The sequence below is a fragment of the Schistocerca piceifrons genome, unplaced genomic scaffold (assembly GCF_021461385.2).
Source record: "Schistocerca piceifrons isolate TAMUIC-IGC-003096 unplaced genomic scaffold, iqSchPice1.1 HiC_scaffold_1544, whole genome shotgun sequence".
NCBI lineage: Eukaryota > Metazoa > Arthropoda > Insecta > Orthoptera > Acrididae > Schistocerca > Schistocerca piceifrons.
The window spans coordinates 3749713-3763892 of NW_025727396.1; positions in this window are offsets into that span (position 1 = coordinate 3749713).

The following is a 14180-nucleotide window of genomic DNA, read 5'->3' on the forward strand; positions in this document are numbered from 1 at the left end:
TGTTTAATCGTCAATAAGAAGGTCCAAGGTATACAGTAAACCTGAAGTGAAGCACCGGAATCTATAACTAATGTCTCAGGAATGGTTCAAAGCATAGTCAGTAAGAAGAGTCAGTCTTCTTGTACTTAAGTCGGCATTGTGCCTTTTCTATTTCATTCTGATGCAATTTCTGTGTTTCATAGTCAATAGAAAGGTCCAAGGGATACAGTATACCTTTAGTGAAGCAACGGAATCTATAACTAGTGTCAATGGAATGGTTCAAAACATAGACAGTAAGAAGAGTCAGTCTTCTTGAACTTAAGTCTGCATTGTACCTTTTGTATTTAATTCCGATGCAATTTCTGTGTTTCATCGTCAATAAGAAGATCAGAGGGATACAGTAAAACTGAAGTGAAGCATCGGAATCTATAACTAGTGACACAGGAATGGTTTAAATCATTGACAGTAGGAAGAATCAGTCTTCTTGTACATAAGTCCGCATTGTGCCTTTTGTATTTAATGCCGTTGCAATTTCTGTGTTTCATCGTCAATAAGAAGACGCAAGGGATACAGTAAACCTGACGTGAAGCGTCGGAATCTATAACTAGTGTCACAGGAATGGTTCAAAACATAGACAGTAAGAAGAGGCGGTCTTCTTGTTCTAAGTCGGCATTGTGCCTTTTGTATTTAATTCCGATGCAATTTCTGTGTTTCATCGTCAATAAGAAGGTCCGAGGGATACAGTAAACCTGGCGTGAAGCGTCGGAATCTATAACTAGTGTCACAGGAATGGTTCAAAACATAGACAGTAAGAAGAGTCAGTCTTCTTGTACTTAAGTCAAAATTGTGCCTTTTGTATTTAATTCCGATACAATTTCTGTGTTTAATCGTCAATAAGAAGGTCCAAGGGATACAGTAAACCTGAAGTGAAGCATCGGAATCTATAACTAGTGTCACAGGAATGGTTCAAAACATAGACAGTAAGAAGAGTCAGTCTTCTTGTACTTAAGTCGGCATTGTGCCTATTCTATTTAATTCCGATGCAATTTCTGAGTTTCATCGTCAACAAGATGGTAATAGCGATACAGTAAACCTGAAGTGAAGCATCGGAATCTATAACTAGTGTCACAGAAATGGTTCAAACATAGTCAGTGAGAAGAGTCAGTCTTCTTGTTCTAAGTCGGCATTGTGCCTTTTGTATTTAATTCCGATGCAATTTCTGTGTCTCATCGTCAATAAGAAGGTCCAAGGGATACAGTAAACCTGGAGTGAAGCATCGGAATCTATATCTAGTGTCACAGGAATGGTTCAAAACATAGATAGTAGGAAGAGTCAGTCTTCTTGTACTTAAGTCGGCATTGTGCCTTTTGTATTTAATTCCGGTGCAATTTCTGTGTTTCATCGTCAATAAGAGGGTCCAAGGTATACAGTAAACCTGAAGTGAAGCATCGGAATCTATAGCTAATGTCTCAGGAATGGTTCAAAACATAGTCAGTAAGAAGAGTCAGTCTTCTTGTACTTAAGTCGGCATTGTGCCTTTTCTATTTCATTCCGATGCAATTTATGTGTTTCATAGTCAATAGAAAGGTCCAGGGGATACAGCAATCCTGGAGTGTAGCATCGGAATCTATAACTAGTGTCACAGGAATGGTTCAAAACATAGACAGTAGGAAGAGTCAGTCTTCTTGTACTTAAGTCGGCATTGTGCCTTTTGTATTTAATTCCGGTGCAATTTCTGTGTTTCATCGTCGATAAGAAGGTCAGATGGATACAGTAAACCTGAAGTGAAGCATCGGAATCTATAACTAGTGTCACAGGAATGGTTCAAAACATAGACACTAGGAAGAGTCAGTCTTCTTGTACTTAAGTCGGCATTGTGCCTTTTGTATTTAATTCCGATGCAATTTCTGTGTTTCGTCGTCAATAAGAGGGTCCAAGGTATACAGTAAACCTGAAGTGAAGCATCGGAATCTATAACTAATGTCTCAGGAATGGTTCAAAGCATAGTCAGTAAGAAGAGTCAGTCTTCTTGTACTTAAGTCGGCATTGTGCCTTTTCTATTTCATTCTGATGCAATTTCTGTGTTTCATAGTCAATAGAAAGGTCCAAGGGATACAGTATACCTTTAGTGAAGCAACGGAATCTATAACTAGTGTCAATGGAATGGTTCAAAACATAGACAGTAAGAAGAGTCAGTCTTCTTGAACTTAAGTCGGCATTGTACCTTTTGTATTTAATTCCGATGCAATTTCTGTGTTTCATCGTCAATAAGAAGATCAGAGGGATACAGTAAAACTGAAGTGAAGCATCGGAATCTATAACTAGTGACACAGGAATGGTTTAAATCATTGACAGTAGGAAGAATCAGTCTTCTTGTACATAAGTCCGCATTGTGCCTTTTGTATTTAATGCCGTTGCAATTTCTGTGTTTCATCGTCAATAAGAAGACGCAAGGGATACAGTAAACATGACGTGAAGCGTCGGAATCTATAACTAGTGTCACAGGAATGGTTCAAAACAAAGACAGTAAGAAGAGTCGGTCTTCTTGTTCTAAGTCGGCATTGTGACTTTTGTATTTAATTCCGATGCAATTTCTGTGTTTCATCGTCAATAAGAAGGTCCGAGGGATACAGTAGACCTGAAGTGAAGCATCGGAATCCAAAACTAGTGTTACAGGAATGGTTCAAAACATAGACAGTAGGAAGAGTCAGTCTACTTGAACTTAAGTCGGCATTGTGCCTTTTGTATTTAATTCCGATGCAATTTCTGTGTTTCATCGTCAATAAGAAGGTCCAAGGTATACAGTAAACCTGAAGTGACGCATCGGAATCTATAACTAATGTCTCAGGAATGGTTCAAAACATAGTAAGAAGAGTCAGTCTTCTTGTACTTAAGTCGGCATTGTGCCTTTTCTATTTCATTCCGATGCAATTTCTGTGTTTCATCGTGAATAAGAAGGTCCAAGGGATACAGCAAACCTGGAGTGTAGCATCGGAATCTATAACTAGTGTCACAGGAATGGTTCAAAACATAGACAGTAAGAAGAGTCAGTCTTCGAGTACTTAAGTCGGCATTTTGCCTTTTGTATTTAATTCCGATGCAATTTTCGTGTTTCTTCGTCAGTAAGAAGGTCCAAGGGATACGTTAAGTCTGAAGTGAAGCATCGGAATCTATAACTAGTGTCACAGGAATGGTTCAAATCATAGTCAGTAAGAAGAGTCTGTCTTCTTGTACTTAAGTGGGCATTCTGCCTTTTGTATTTACTTCCGATGCTATTTCTGTGTTTCATCGTCAATAAGAAGGTCAGAGGGATACAGTAAACCTGAAGTGGTGCATCGTTATCTATAGCTAGTGTCACAGGAATGGTTCAAAACATAGTCAGTAAGAAGAGTCAGTCCTCTTGTCCTTAAGTCGGCATTGTGCCTTTTGTTTTTAATTCCGATGCAATTTCTGTGTCTCATCGTCAATAAGAAGGTCGAAGGGATACAGTAAACCTGGAGTGATGCATCGGAATCTATAACTTGTGTCACAGGAATGGTTCAAAACATAGACAGTAAGAAGAGTCTGTCTTCTTGTACTTAAGACGGCATTGTGACTTTTGTATTTAATTGCGGTGCAATTTCTGTGTTTCATCGTCAATAAGAAGGTCAGAGGGATACAGTAAACCTGAAGTGAAGCATCGGAATCTATAACTAGTGTCACAGGAATGGTTCTAAACATAGGCACTAGGAAGAGTCATTCTTCTTGTACTTAAGTCGGCATTGTGCCTTTTGTATTTAATTCAGATGCAATTTCTGTGTTTCATTGTCAATAAGAAGGTCCCAGGTGTACAGTAAACCTGAAGTGAAGCATCGGAATCTATAACTAGTGTCACAGGAATGGTTAAAAACATAGACAGTAAGAAGAGTCTGTCTTCTTGTACTTAAGTCGGCATTGTGCCTTTAGTATTTAATTCGGATGCAATTTCTGTGTTTCATCGTCAATAAGAAGATCACAGGGATACAGTAAACCTGAAGTGAAGCATTTGAATCTATAACTAGTGTCACAGGAATGGTTCAAATCATTGACAGTAGGAAGAGTCAGTCTTCTTGTACATAAGTCCGCATTGTGCCTTTTGTATTTAATTCCGTTGCAATTTCTGTAATTCATCGTCAATAAGAAGGTGCAAGGCATACAGTAAACCTGACGTGAAGCGTCGGAATCTATAACTAGTGTCACAGGAATGGTTCGAAACATAGACAGTAAGAAGAGTCAGTCTTCTTGTTCTAAGTCGGCATTTTGCCTTTTGTATTTAATTCCGATGCAATTTCTGTGTTTCATCGCCAATAAGAAGGTCCAAGGGATACAGTAAACCTGGAGTGAAGCATCGGAATCTATAACTAGGGCCACAGGAATGGTTCAAATCATAGTCAGTAAGAAGAGTCAGTCTTCTTGTACTTATGTCGGCATTCTGCCTTTTGTATTTACTTCCGATGCTATTTCTGTGTTTCATCGTCAATAAGAAGGTCAGAGGGATACAGTAAACCTGAAGTGAAGCATCGGAGTCTATAGCTAGTGTCACAGGAATGGTTCAAAACATAGTCAGTAAGAAGAGTCAGTCTTCTTGTCCTTAAGTCGGCATTGTGCCTTTTGTATTTAATTCCGATGCAATTTCTGTGTCTCATCGTCAATAAGAAGGTCAGAGGGATACAGTAAACCTGAAGTTAAGCATCGGAATCTATAACTAGTGTCACAGGAATGGTTCAAAACATAGACACTAGGAAGAGTCAGTCTTCTTGTACTTAAGTCGGCATTGTGCTTTTGTATTTAATTCCGATGCAATTTCTGTGTTTCATCGTCAATAAGAGGGTCCAAGGTATACAGTAAACCTGGAGTGATGCATCGGAATCTATAACTAGTGTCACAGGAATGGTTCAAAACATAGACAGTAAGAAGAGTCTGTCTTCTTGTACTTAAGTCTGCATTGTGCCTTTAGTATTTAATTCCGATGCAATTTCTGTGTTTCATCGTCAATAAGAAGATCAGAGGGATACAGTAAACCTGAAGTGAAGCATCGGAATCTATAACTAGTGTCACAGGAATGGTTCAAATCATTGACAGTAGGAAGAATCAGTCTTCTTGTACATAAGTCCGCATTGTGCCCTTTGTATTTAATTCCGTTGCAATTTCTGTGTTTCATCGTCAATAAGAAGGTGCAAGGGATACAGTAAACCTGGCGTGAAGCGTCGGAATCCATAACTAGTGTCACAGGAATGGTTCAAAACATAGACAGTAAGAAGAGTCAGTCTTCTTGTACTGAAGTCAGTATTGTGCCTTTTGTATTTAATTCCGATACAATTTCTGTGTTTAATCGTCAATAAGAAGGTCCAAGGGATACAGTAAACCTGAAGTGAAGCATCGGAATCTATAACTAGTGTCACAGGAATGGTTCAAACATAGACAGTAAGAAGAGTCAGTCTTCTTGTACTTAAGTCGGCATTGTGCCTATTCTATTTAATTCCGATGCAATTTCTGTGTTTCATCGTCAACAAGATGGTAATAGGGATACAGTAAACCTGAAGTGAAGCATCGGAATCTATAACTAGTGTCACAGGAATGGTTCAAAACATAGACAGTAAGAAGAGTCAGTCTTCTTGTTCTAAGTCGGCATTGCGCCTTTTGTATTCAATTCCGATGCAATTTCTGTGTTTCATCGTCAATTAGAAGGTCCAAGGGATACAGTAAACCTGGAGTGAAGCATCGGAATCTATATCTAGTGTCACAGGAATGGTTCAAAACATAGATAGTAGGAAGAGTCAGTCTTCTTGTACTTAAGTCGGCATTGTGCCTTTTGTATTTAACTCCGGTGCAATTTCTGTGTTTCATCGTCAATAAGAAGGTCAGAGGGATACAGTTAACCTGAAGTTAAGCATCGGAATCTATAACTAGTGTCACAGGAATGGTTCAAAACATAGACACTAGGAAGAGTCAGTCTTCTTGTACTTAAGTCGGCATTGTGCCTTTTGTATTTAATTCCGATGCAATTTCTGTGTTTCATCGTCAATTAGAGGGTCCAAGGTATACAGTAAACCTGAAGTGAAGCATCGGAATCTATAACTAATGTCTCAGGAATGGTTCAAAACATAGTCAGTAAGAAGCGTCAGTCTTCTTGTACTTAAGTCGGCATTGTGCCTTTTCTATTTCATTCCGATGCAATTTATGTGTTTCATAGTCAATAGAAAGGTCCAGGGGATACAGCAATCCTGGAGTGTAGCATCGGAATCTATAACTAGTGTCACAGGAAAGGTTCAAAACATAGACACTAGGAAGAGTCAGTCTTCTTGTACTTAAGTCGGCATTGTGCCTTTTGTATTTAATTCAGATGCAATTTCTGTGTTTCATTGTCAATAAGAAGGTCCAAGGTGTACAGTAAACCTGAAGTGAAGCATCGGAACCTATAACTAGTGTCACAGGAATGGTTAAAAACATAGACAGTAAGAAGAGTCTGTCTTCTTGTACTTAAGTCGGCATTGTGCCTTTAGTATTTTATTGGGATGCAATTTCTGTGTTTCATCGTCAATAAGAAGATCACAGGGATACAGTAAACCTGAAGTGAAGCATCGGAATCTATAACTAGTGTCACAGGAATGGTTCAAATCATTGACAGTAGGAAGAGTCAGTCTTCTTGTACATAAGTCCACATTGTGCCTTTTGTATTAAATTCCGTTGCAATTTCTGTAATTCATCGTCAATAAGAATGTGCAAGGCATACAGTAAACCTGACGTGAAGCGTCGGAATCTATAACTAGTGTCACAGGAATGGTTCGAAACATAGACAGTAAGAAGAGTCAGTCTTCTTGTTCTAAGTCGGCATTTTGCCTTTTGTATTTAATTCCGATGCAATTTCTGTGTTTCATTGTCAATAAGAAGATCCAAGGGATACAGTAAACCTGGAGTGAAGCATCGGAATCTATAACTAGGGCCACAGGAATGGTTCAAATCATAGTCAGTAAGAAGAGTCAGTCTTCTTGTACTTATGTCGGCATTCTGCCTTTTGTATTTACTTCCGATGCTATTTCTGTGTTTCATCGTCAATAAGAAGGTCAGAGGGATACAGTAAACCTGAAGTGAAGCATCGGAGTCTATAGCTAGTGTCACAGGAATGGTTCAAAACATAGTCAGTAAGAAGAGTTAGTCTTCTTGTCCTTAAGTCGGCATTGTGCCTTTTGTATTTAATTCCGATGTAATTTCTGTGTCTCATCGTCAATAAGAAGGTCAGAGGGATACAGTAAACCTGAAGTTAAGCATCGGAATCTATAACTAGTGTCACAGGAATGGTTCAAAACATAGACACTAGGAAGAGTCAGTCTTCTTGTACTTAAGTCGGCATTGTGCTTTTGTATTTAATTCCGATGCAATTTCTGTGTTTCATCGTCAATAAGAGGGTCCAAGGTATACTGTAAACCTGGAGTGATGCATCGGAATCTATAACTAGTGTCACAGGAATGGTTCAAAACATAGACAGTAAGAAGAGTCTGTCTTCTTGTACTTAAGTCGGCATTTTGCCTTTTGTGTTTAATTCCGATGCACTTTGTGTGTTTCATCGTCAATAAGAAGATCAGAGGGATACAGTAAACCTGAAGTGAAGCATCGGAATCTATAACTAGTGTCACAGGAATGTTTCAAATCATTGACAGTAGGAAGAGTCAGTCTTCTTGTACATAAGTCCGCATTGTGCCCTTTGTATTTAATTCCGTTGCAATTTCTGTGTTTCATCGTCAATAAGAAGGTGCAAGGGATACAGTAAACCTGGCGTGAAGTGTCGGAATCCATAACTAGTGTCACAGGAATGGTTCAAAACATAGACAGTAAGAAGAGTCAGTCTTCTTGTACTTAAGTCAGTATTGTGCCTTTTGTATTTAATTCCGATACAATTTCTGTGTTTAATCGTCAATAAGAAGGTCCAAGGGATACAGTAAACCTGAAGTGAAGCATCGGAATCTATAACTAATGTCTCAGGAATGGTTCAAAACATAGTCAGTAAGAAGCGTCAGTCTTCTTGTACTTAAGTCGGCATTGTGCCTTTTCTATTTCATTCCGATGCAATTTATGTGTTTCATAGTCAATAGAAAGGTCCAGTGGATACAGCAATCCTGGAGTGTAGCATCGGAATCTATAACTAGTGTCACAGGAAAGGTTCAAAACATAGACAGTAGGAAGAGTCAGTCTTCTTGTACTTAAGTCGGCATTGTGCCTTTTGTATTTCATTCCGGTGCAATTTCTGTGTTTCATCGTCGATAAGGTCAGATGGATACAGTAAACCTGAAGTGAAGCATCGGAATCTATAACTAGTGTCACAGGAATGGTTCAAAACATAGACACTAGGAAGAGTCAGTCTTCTTGTACTTAAGTCGGCATTGTGCCTTTTGTATTTAATTCCGATGCAATTTCTGTGTTTCGTCGTCAATAAGAATGTCCAAGGTATACAGTAAACCTGAAGTGAAGCATCGGAATCTATAACTAATGTCTCAGGAATGGTTCAAAGCATAGTCAGTAAGAAGCGTCAGTCTTCTTGTACTTAAGTCGGCATTGTGCCTTTTCTATTTCATTCCGATGCAATTTATGTGTTTCATAGTCAATAGAAAGGTCCAGGGGATACAGCAATCCTGGAGTGTAGCATCGGAATCTATAACTAGTGTCACAGGAATGGTTCAAAACATAGACAGTAGGAAGAGTCAGTCTTTTTGTACTTAAGTCGGCATTGTGCCTTTTGTATTTAATTCCGGTGCAATTTCTGTGTTTCATCGTCGATAAGAAGGTCAGATGGATACAGTAAACCTGAAGTGAAGCATCGGAATCTATAACTAGTGTCACAGGAATGGTTCAAAAATAGACACTAGGAAGAGTCAGTCTTCTTGTACTTAAGTCGGCATTGTGCCTTTTGTATTTAATTCCGATGCAATTTCTGTGTTTCGTCGTCAATAAGAGGGTCCAAGGTATACAGTAAACCTGAAGTGAAGCATCGGAATCTATAACTAATGCCTCAGGAATGGTTCAAAGCATAGTCAGTAAGAAGAGTCAGTCTTCTTGTACTTAAGTCGGCATTGTGCCTTTTCTATTTCATTCCGATGCAATTTCTGTGTTTCATAGTCAATAGAAAGGTCCAAGGGATACGGTATACCTGGAGTGAAGCAACGGAATCTATAACTAGTGTCAATCTAATGGTTCAAAACATAGACAGTAAGAAGAGTCAGTCTTCTTGAACTTAAGTCAGCATTGTACCTTTTGTATTTAATTCCGATGCAATTTCTGTGTTTCATCGTCAACAAGAAGGTCAGAGGGATACAGTAAAACTGAAGTGAAGCATCGGAATCCATAGCTAGTGTCACAGGAATGGTTCAAACATAGTCAGTAAGAAGAGTCAGTCTTCTTGTTCTTAAATCTTCATTCTGCCATTTGTATTTAATTCCCATGCAATTTCTGTGTTTCATCGTCAATACGAAAGTCCAAGGGATACAGTAAACCTCAAGTGAAGAATCGGAATCTATAACTAGTGTCACAGGAGTGGTTCAAAACACAGACACTAGGAAGAGTCAGTCTTCTTGTACTTAAGTCGGCATTGTGCCTTTAGTATTTAATTCCGATGCAATTTCTGTGTTTCATCGTCAACAAGAAGATCAGAGGGATACAGTAAACCTGAAGTGAAGCATCGGAATCTATAACTAGTGACACAGGAATGGTTTAAATCATTGACAGTAGGAAGAATCAGTCTTCTTGTGCATAAGTCCGCATTGTGCCTTTTGTATTTAATGCCGTTGCAATTTCTGTGTTTCATCGTCAATAAGAAGACGCAAGGGATACAGTAAACCTGACGTGAAGCGTCGGAATCTAAAACTAGTGTCACAGGAATGGTTCAAAACATAGACAGTAAGAAGAGTCGGTCTTCTTGTTCTAAGTCGGCATTGTGCCTTTTGTATTTAATTCCGATGCAATTTCTGTGTTTCATCGTCAATAAGAAGGTCCGAGGGATACAGTAAACCTGAAGTGAAGCATCGGAATCCAAAACTAGTGTCACAGGAATGGTTCAAACATAGACAGTAGGAAGAGTCAGTCTTCTTGAACTTAAGTCGGCATTGTGCCTTTTGTATTTAATTCCGATGCAATTTCTGTGTTTCATCGTCAATAAGAAGGTCCAAGGTATACAGTAAACCTGAAGTGACGCATCGGAATCTATAACTAATGTCTCAGGAATGGTTCAAAACATAGTAAGAAGAGTCAGTCTTCTTGTACTTAAGTCGGCATTGTGCCTTTTCTATTTCATTCCGATGCAATTTCTGTGTTTCATCGTGAATAAGAAGGTCCAAGGGATACAGCAAACCTGGAGTGTAGCATCGGAATCTATAACTAGTGTCACAGAAATGGTTCAAAACATAGACAGTAAGAAGAGTCAGTCTTCGTGTACTTAAGTCGGCATTTTGCCTTTTGTATTTAATTCCGATGCAATTTTCGTGTTTCTTCGTCAGTAAGAAGGTCCAAGGGATACGTTAAGTCTGAAGTGAAGCATCGGAATCTATAACTAGTGTCACAGGAATGGTTCAAATCATAGTCAGTAAGAAGAGTCTGTCTTCTTGTACTTAAGTGGGCATTCTGCCTTTTGTATTTACTTCCGATGCTATTTCTGTGTTTCATCGTCAATAAGAAGGTCAGAGGGATACAGTAAACCTGAAGTGGTGCATCGTTATCTATAGCTAGTGTCACAGGAATGGTTCAAAACATAGTCAGTAAGAAGAGTCAGTCCTCTTGTCCTTAAGTCGGCATTGTGCCTTTTGTTTTTAATTCCGATGCAATTTCTGTGTCTCATTGTCAATAAGAAGGTCGAAGGGATACAGTAAACCTGGAGTGATGCATCGGAATCTATAACTAGTGTCACAGGAATGGTTCAAAACATAGACAGTAAGAAGAGTCTGTCTTCTTGTACTTAGGACAGCATTGTGACTTTTGTATTTAATTGCGGTGCAATTTCTGTGTTTCATCGTCAATAAGAAGGTCAGAGGGATACAGTAAACCTGAAGTGAAGCATCGGAATCTATAACTAGTGTCACAGGAATGGTTCAAAACATAGGCACTAGGAAGAGTCATTCTTCTTGTACTTAAGTCGGCATTGTGCCTTTTGTATTTCATTCAGATGCAATTTCTGTGTTTCATTGTCAATAAGAAGGTCCAAGGTGTACAGTAAACCTGAAGTGAAGCATCGGAATCTATAACTAGTGTCACAGGAATGGTTAAAACATAGACAGTAAGAAGAGTCTGTCTTCTTGTACTTAAGTCGGCATTGTGCCTTTAGTATTTAATTCGGATGCAATTTCTGTGTTTCATCGTCAATAAGAAGATCACAGGGATACAGTAAACCTGAAGTGAAGCATCGGAATCTATAACTAGTGTCACAGGAATGGTTCAAATCATTGACAGTAGGAAGAGTCAGTCTTCTTGTACATAAGTCCACATTGTGCCTTTTGTATTTAATTCCGTTGCAATTTCTGTAATTCATCGTCAATAAGAAGGTGCAAGGCATACAGTAAACCTGACGTGAAGCGTCGGAATCTATAACTAGTGTCACAGGAATGGTTCGAAACATAGACAGTAAGAAGAGTCAGTCTTCTTGTTCTAAGTCGGCATTTTGCCTTTTGTATTTAATTCCGATGCAATTTCTGTGTTTCATCGTCAATAAGAGGGTCCAAGGGATACAGTAAACCTGGAGTGAAGCATCGGAATCTATAACTAGGGCCACAGGAATGGTTCAAATCATAGTCAGTAAGAAGAGTCTTCTTGTACTTATGTCGGCATTCTGCCTTTTGTATTTACTTCCGATGCTATTTCTTTGTTTCATCGTCAATAAGAAGGTCAGAGGGATACAGTAAACCTGAAGTGAAGCATCGGAGTCTATAGCTAGTGTCACAGGAATGGTTCAAAACATAGTCAGTAAGAAGAGTCAGTCTTCTTGTCCTTAAGTCGGCATTGTGCCTTTTGTATTTAATTCCGATGCAATTTCTGTGTCTCATCGTCAATAGGAAGGTCAGAGGGATACAGTAAACCTGAAGTTAAGCATCGGAATCTATAACTAGTGTCACAGGAATGGTTCAAAACATAGACACTAGGAAGCGTCAGTCTTCTTGTACTTAAGTCGGCATTGTGCCTTTTGTATTTAATTCCGATGCAATTTCTGTGTTTCATCGTCAATAAGAGGGTCCAAGGTATACAGTAAACCTGGAGTGATGCATCGGAATCTATAACTAGTGTCACAGGAATGGTTCAAAACATAGACAGTAAGAAGAGTCAGTCTTCGTGTACTTAAGTCGGCATTTTGCCTTTTGTATTTAATTCCGATGCAATTTTCGTGTTTCTTCGTCAGTAAGAAGGTCCAAGGGATACGTTAAGTATGAAGTGAAGCATCGGAATCTATAACTAGTGTCACAGGAATGGTTCAAATCATAGTCAGTAAGAAGAGTCTGTCTTCTTGTACTTAAGTGGGCATTCTGCCTTTTGTATTTACTTCCGATGCTATTTCTGTGTTTCATCGTCAATAAGAAGGTCAGAGGGATACAGTAAACCTGAAGTGGTGCATCGTTATCTATAGCTAGTGTCACAGGAATGGTTCAAAACATAGTCAGTAAGAAGAGTCAGTCCTCCTGTCCTTAAGTCGGCATTGTGCCTTTTGTGTTTAATTCCGATGCAATTTCTGTGTCTCATCGTCAATAAGAAGGTCGAAGGGATACAGTAAACCTGGAGTGATGCATCGGAATCTATAACTAGTGTCACAGGAATGGTTCAAAACATAGACAGTAAGAAGAGTCTGTCTTCTTGTACTTAAGACGGCATTGTGACTTTTGTATTTAATTGCGGTGCAATTTCTGTGTTTCATCGTCAATAAGAAGGTCAGAGGGATACAGTAAACCTGAAGTGAAGCATCGGAATCTATAACTAGTGTCACAGGAATGGTTCAAAACATAGGCACTAGGAAGAGTCATTCTTCTTGTACTTAAGTCGGCATTGTGCCTTTTGTATTTAATTCAGATGCAATTTCTGTGTTTCATTGTCAATAAGAAGGTCCAAGGTGTACAGTAAACCTGAAGTGAAGCATCGGAATCTATAACTAGTGTGACAGGAATGGTTAAAATCATAGACAGTAAGAAGAGTCTGTCTTCTTGTACTTAAGTCGGCATTGTGCCTTTAGTATTTATTTCGGATGCAATTTCTGTGTTTCATCGTCAATAAGAAGATCACAGGGATACAGTAAACCTGAAGTGAAGCATCGGAATCTATAACTAGTGTCACAGGAATGGTTCAAATCATTGACAGTAGGAAGAGTCAGTCTTCTTGTACATAAGTCCACATTGTGCCTTTTGTATTTAATTCCGTTGCAATTTCTGTAATTCATCGTCAATAAGAAGGTGCAAGGCATACAGTAAACCTGACGTGAAGCGTCGGAATCTATAACTAGTGTCACAGGAATGGTTCGAAACATAGACAGTAAGAAGAGTCAGTCTTCTTGTTCTAAGTCGGTATTTTGCCTTTTGTATTTAATTCCGATGCAATTTCTGTGTTTCATCGTCAATAAGAAGGTCCAAGGGATACAGTAAACCTGGAGTGAAGCATCGGAATCTATAACTAGTGCCACAGGAATGGTTCAAATCTTAGTCAGTAAGAAGAGTCAGTCTTCTTGTACTTATGTCGGCATTCTGCCTTTTGTATTTACTTCCGATGCTATTTCTGTGTTTCATCGTCAATAAGAAGGTCAGAGGGATACAGTAAACCTGAAGTGAAGCATCGGAGTCTATAGCTAGTGTCACAGGAATGGTTCAAAACATAGTCAGTAAGAAGAGTCAGTCTTCTTGTCCTTAAGTCGGCATTGTGCCTTTTGTATTTAATTCCGATGCAATTTCTGTGTCTCATCGTCAATAAGAAGGTCAGAGGGATACAGTAAACCTGAAGTTAAGCATCGGAATCTATAACTAGTGTCACAGGAATGGTTCAAAACATAGACACTAGGAAGAGTCAGTCTTCTTGTACTTAAGTCGGCATTGTGCCTTTTGTATTTAATTCCGATGCAATTTCTGTGTTTCATCGTCAATACGAGGGTCCAAGGTATACAGTAAACCTGGAGTGATGCATCGGAATCTATAACTAGTGTCACAGGAATGGTTTAAAACATAGACAGTAAGAAG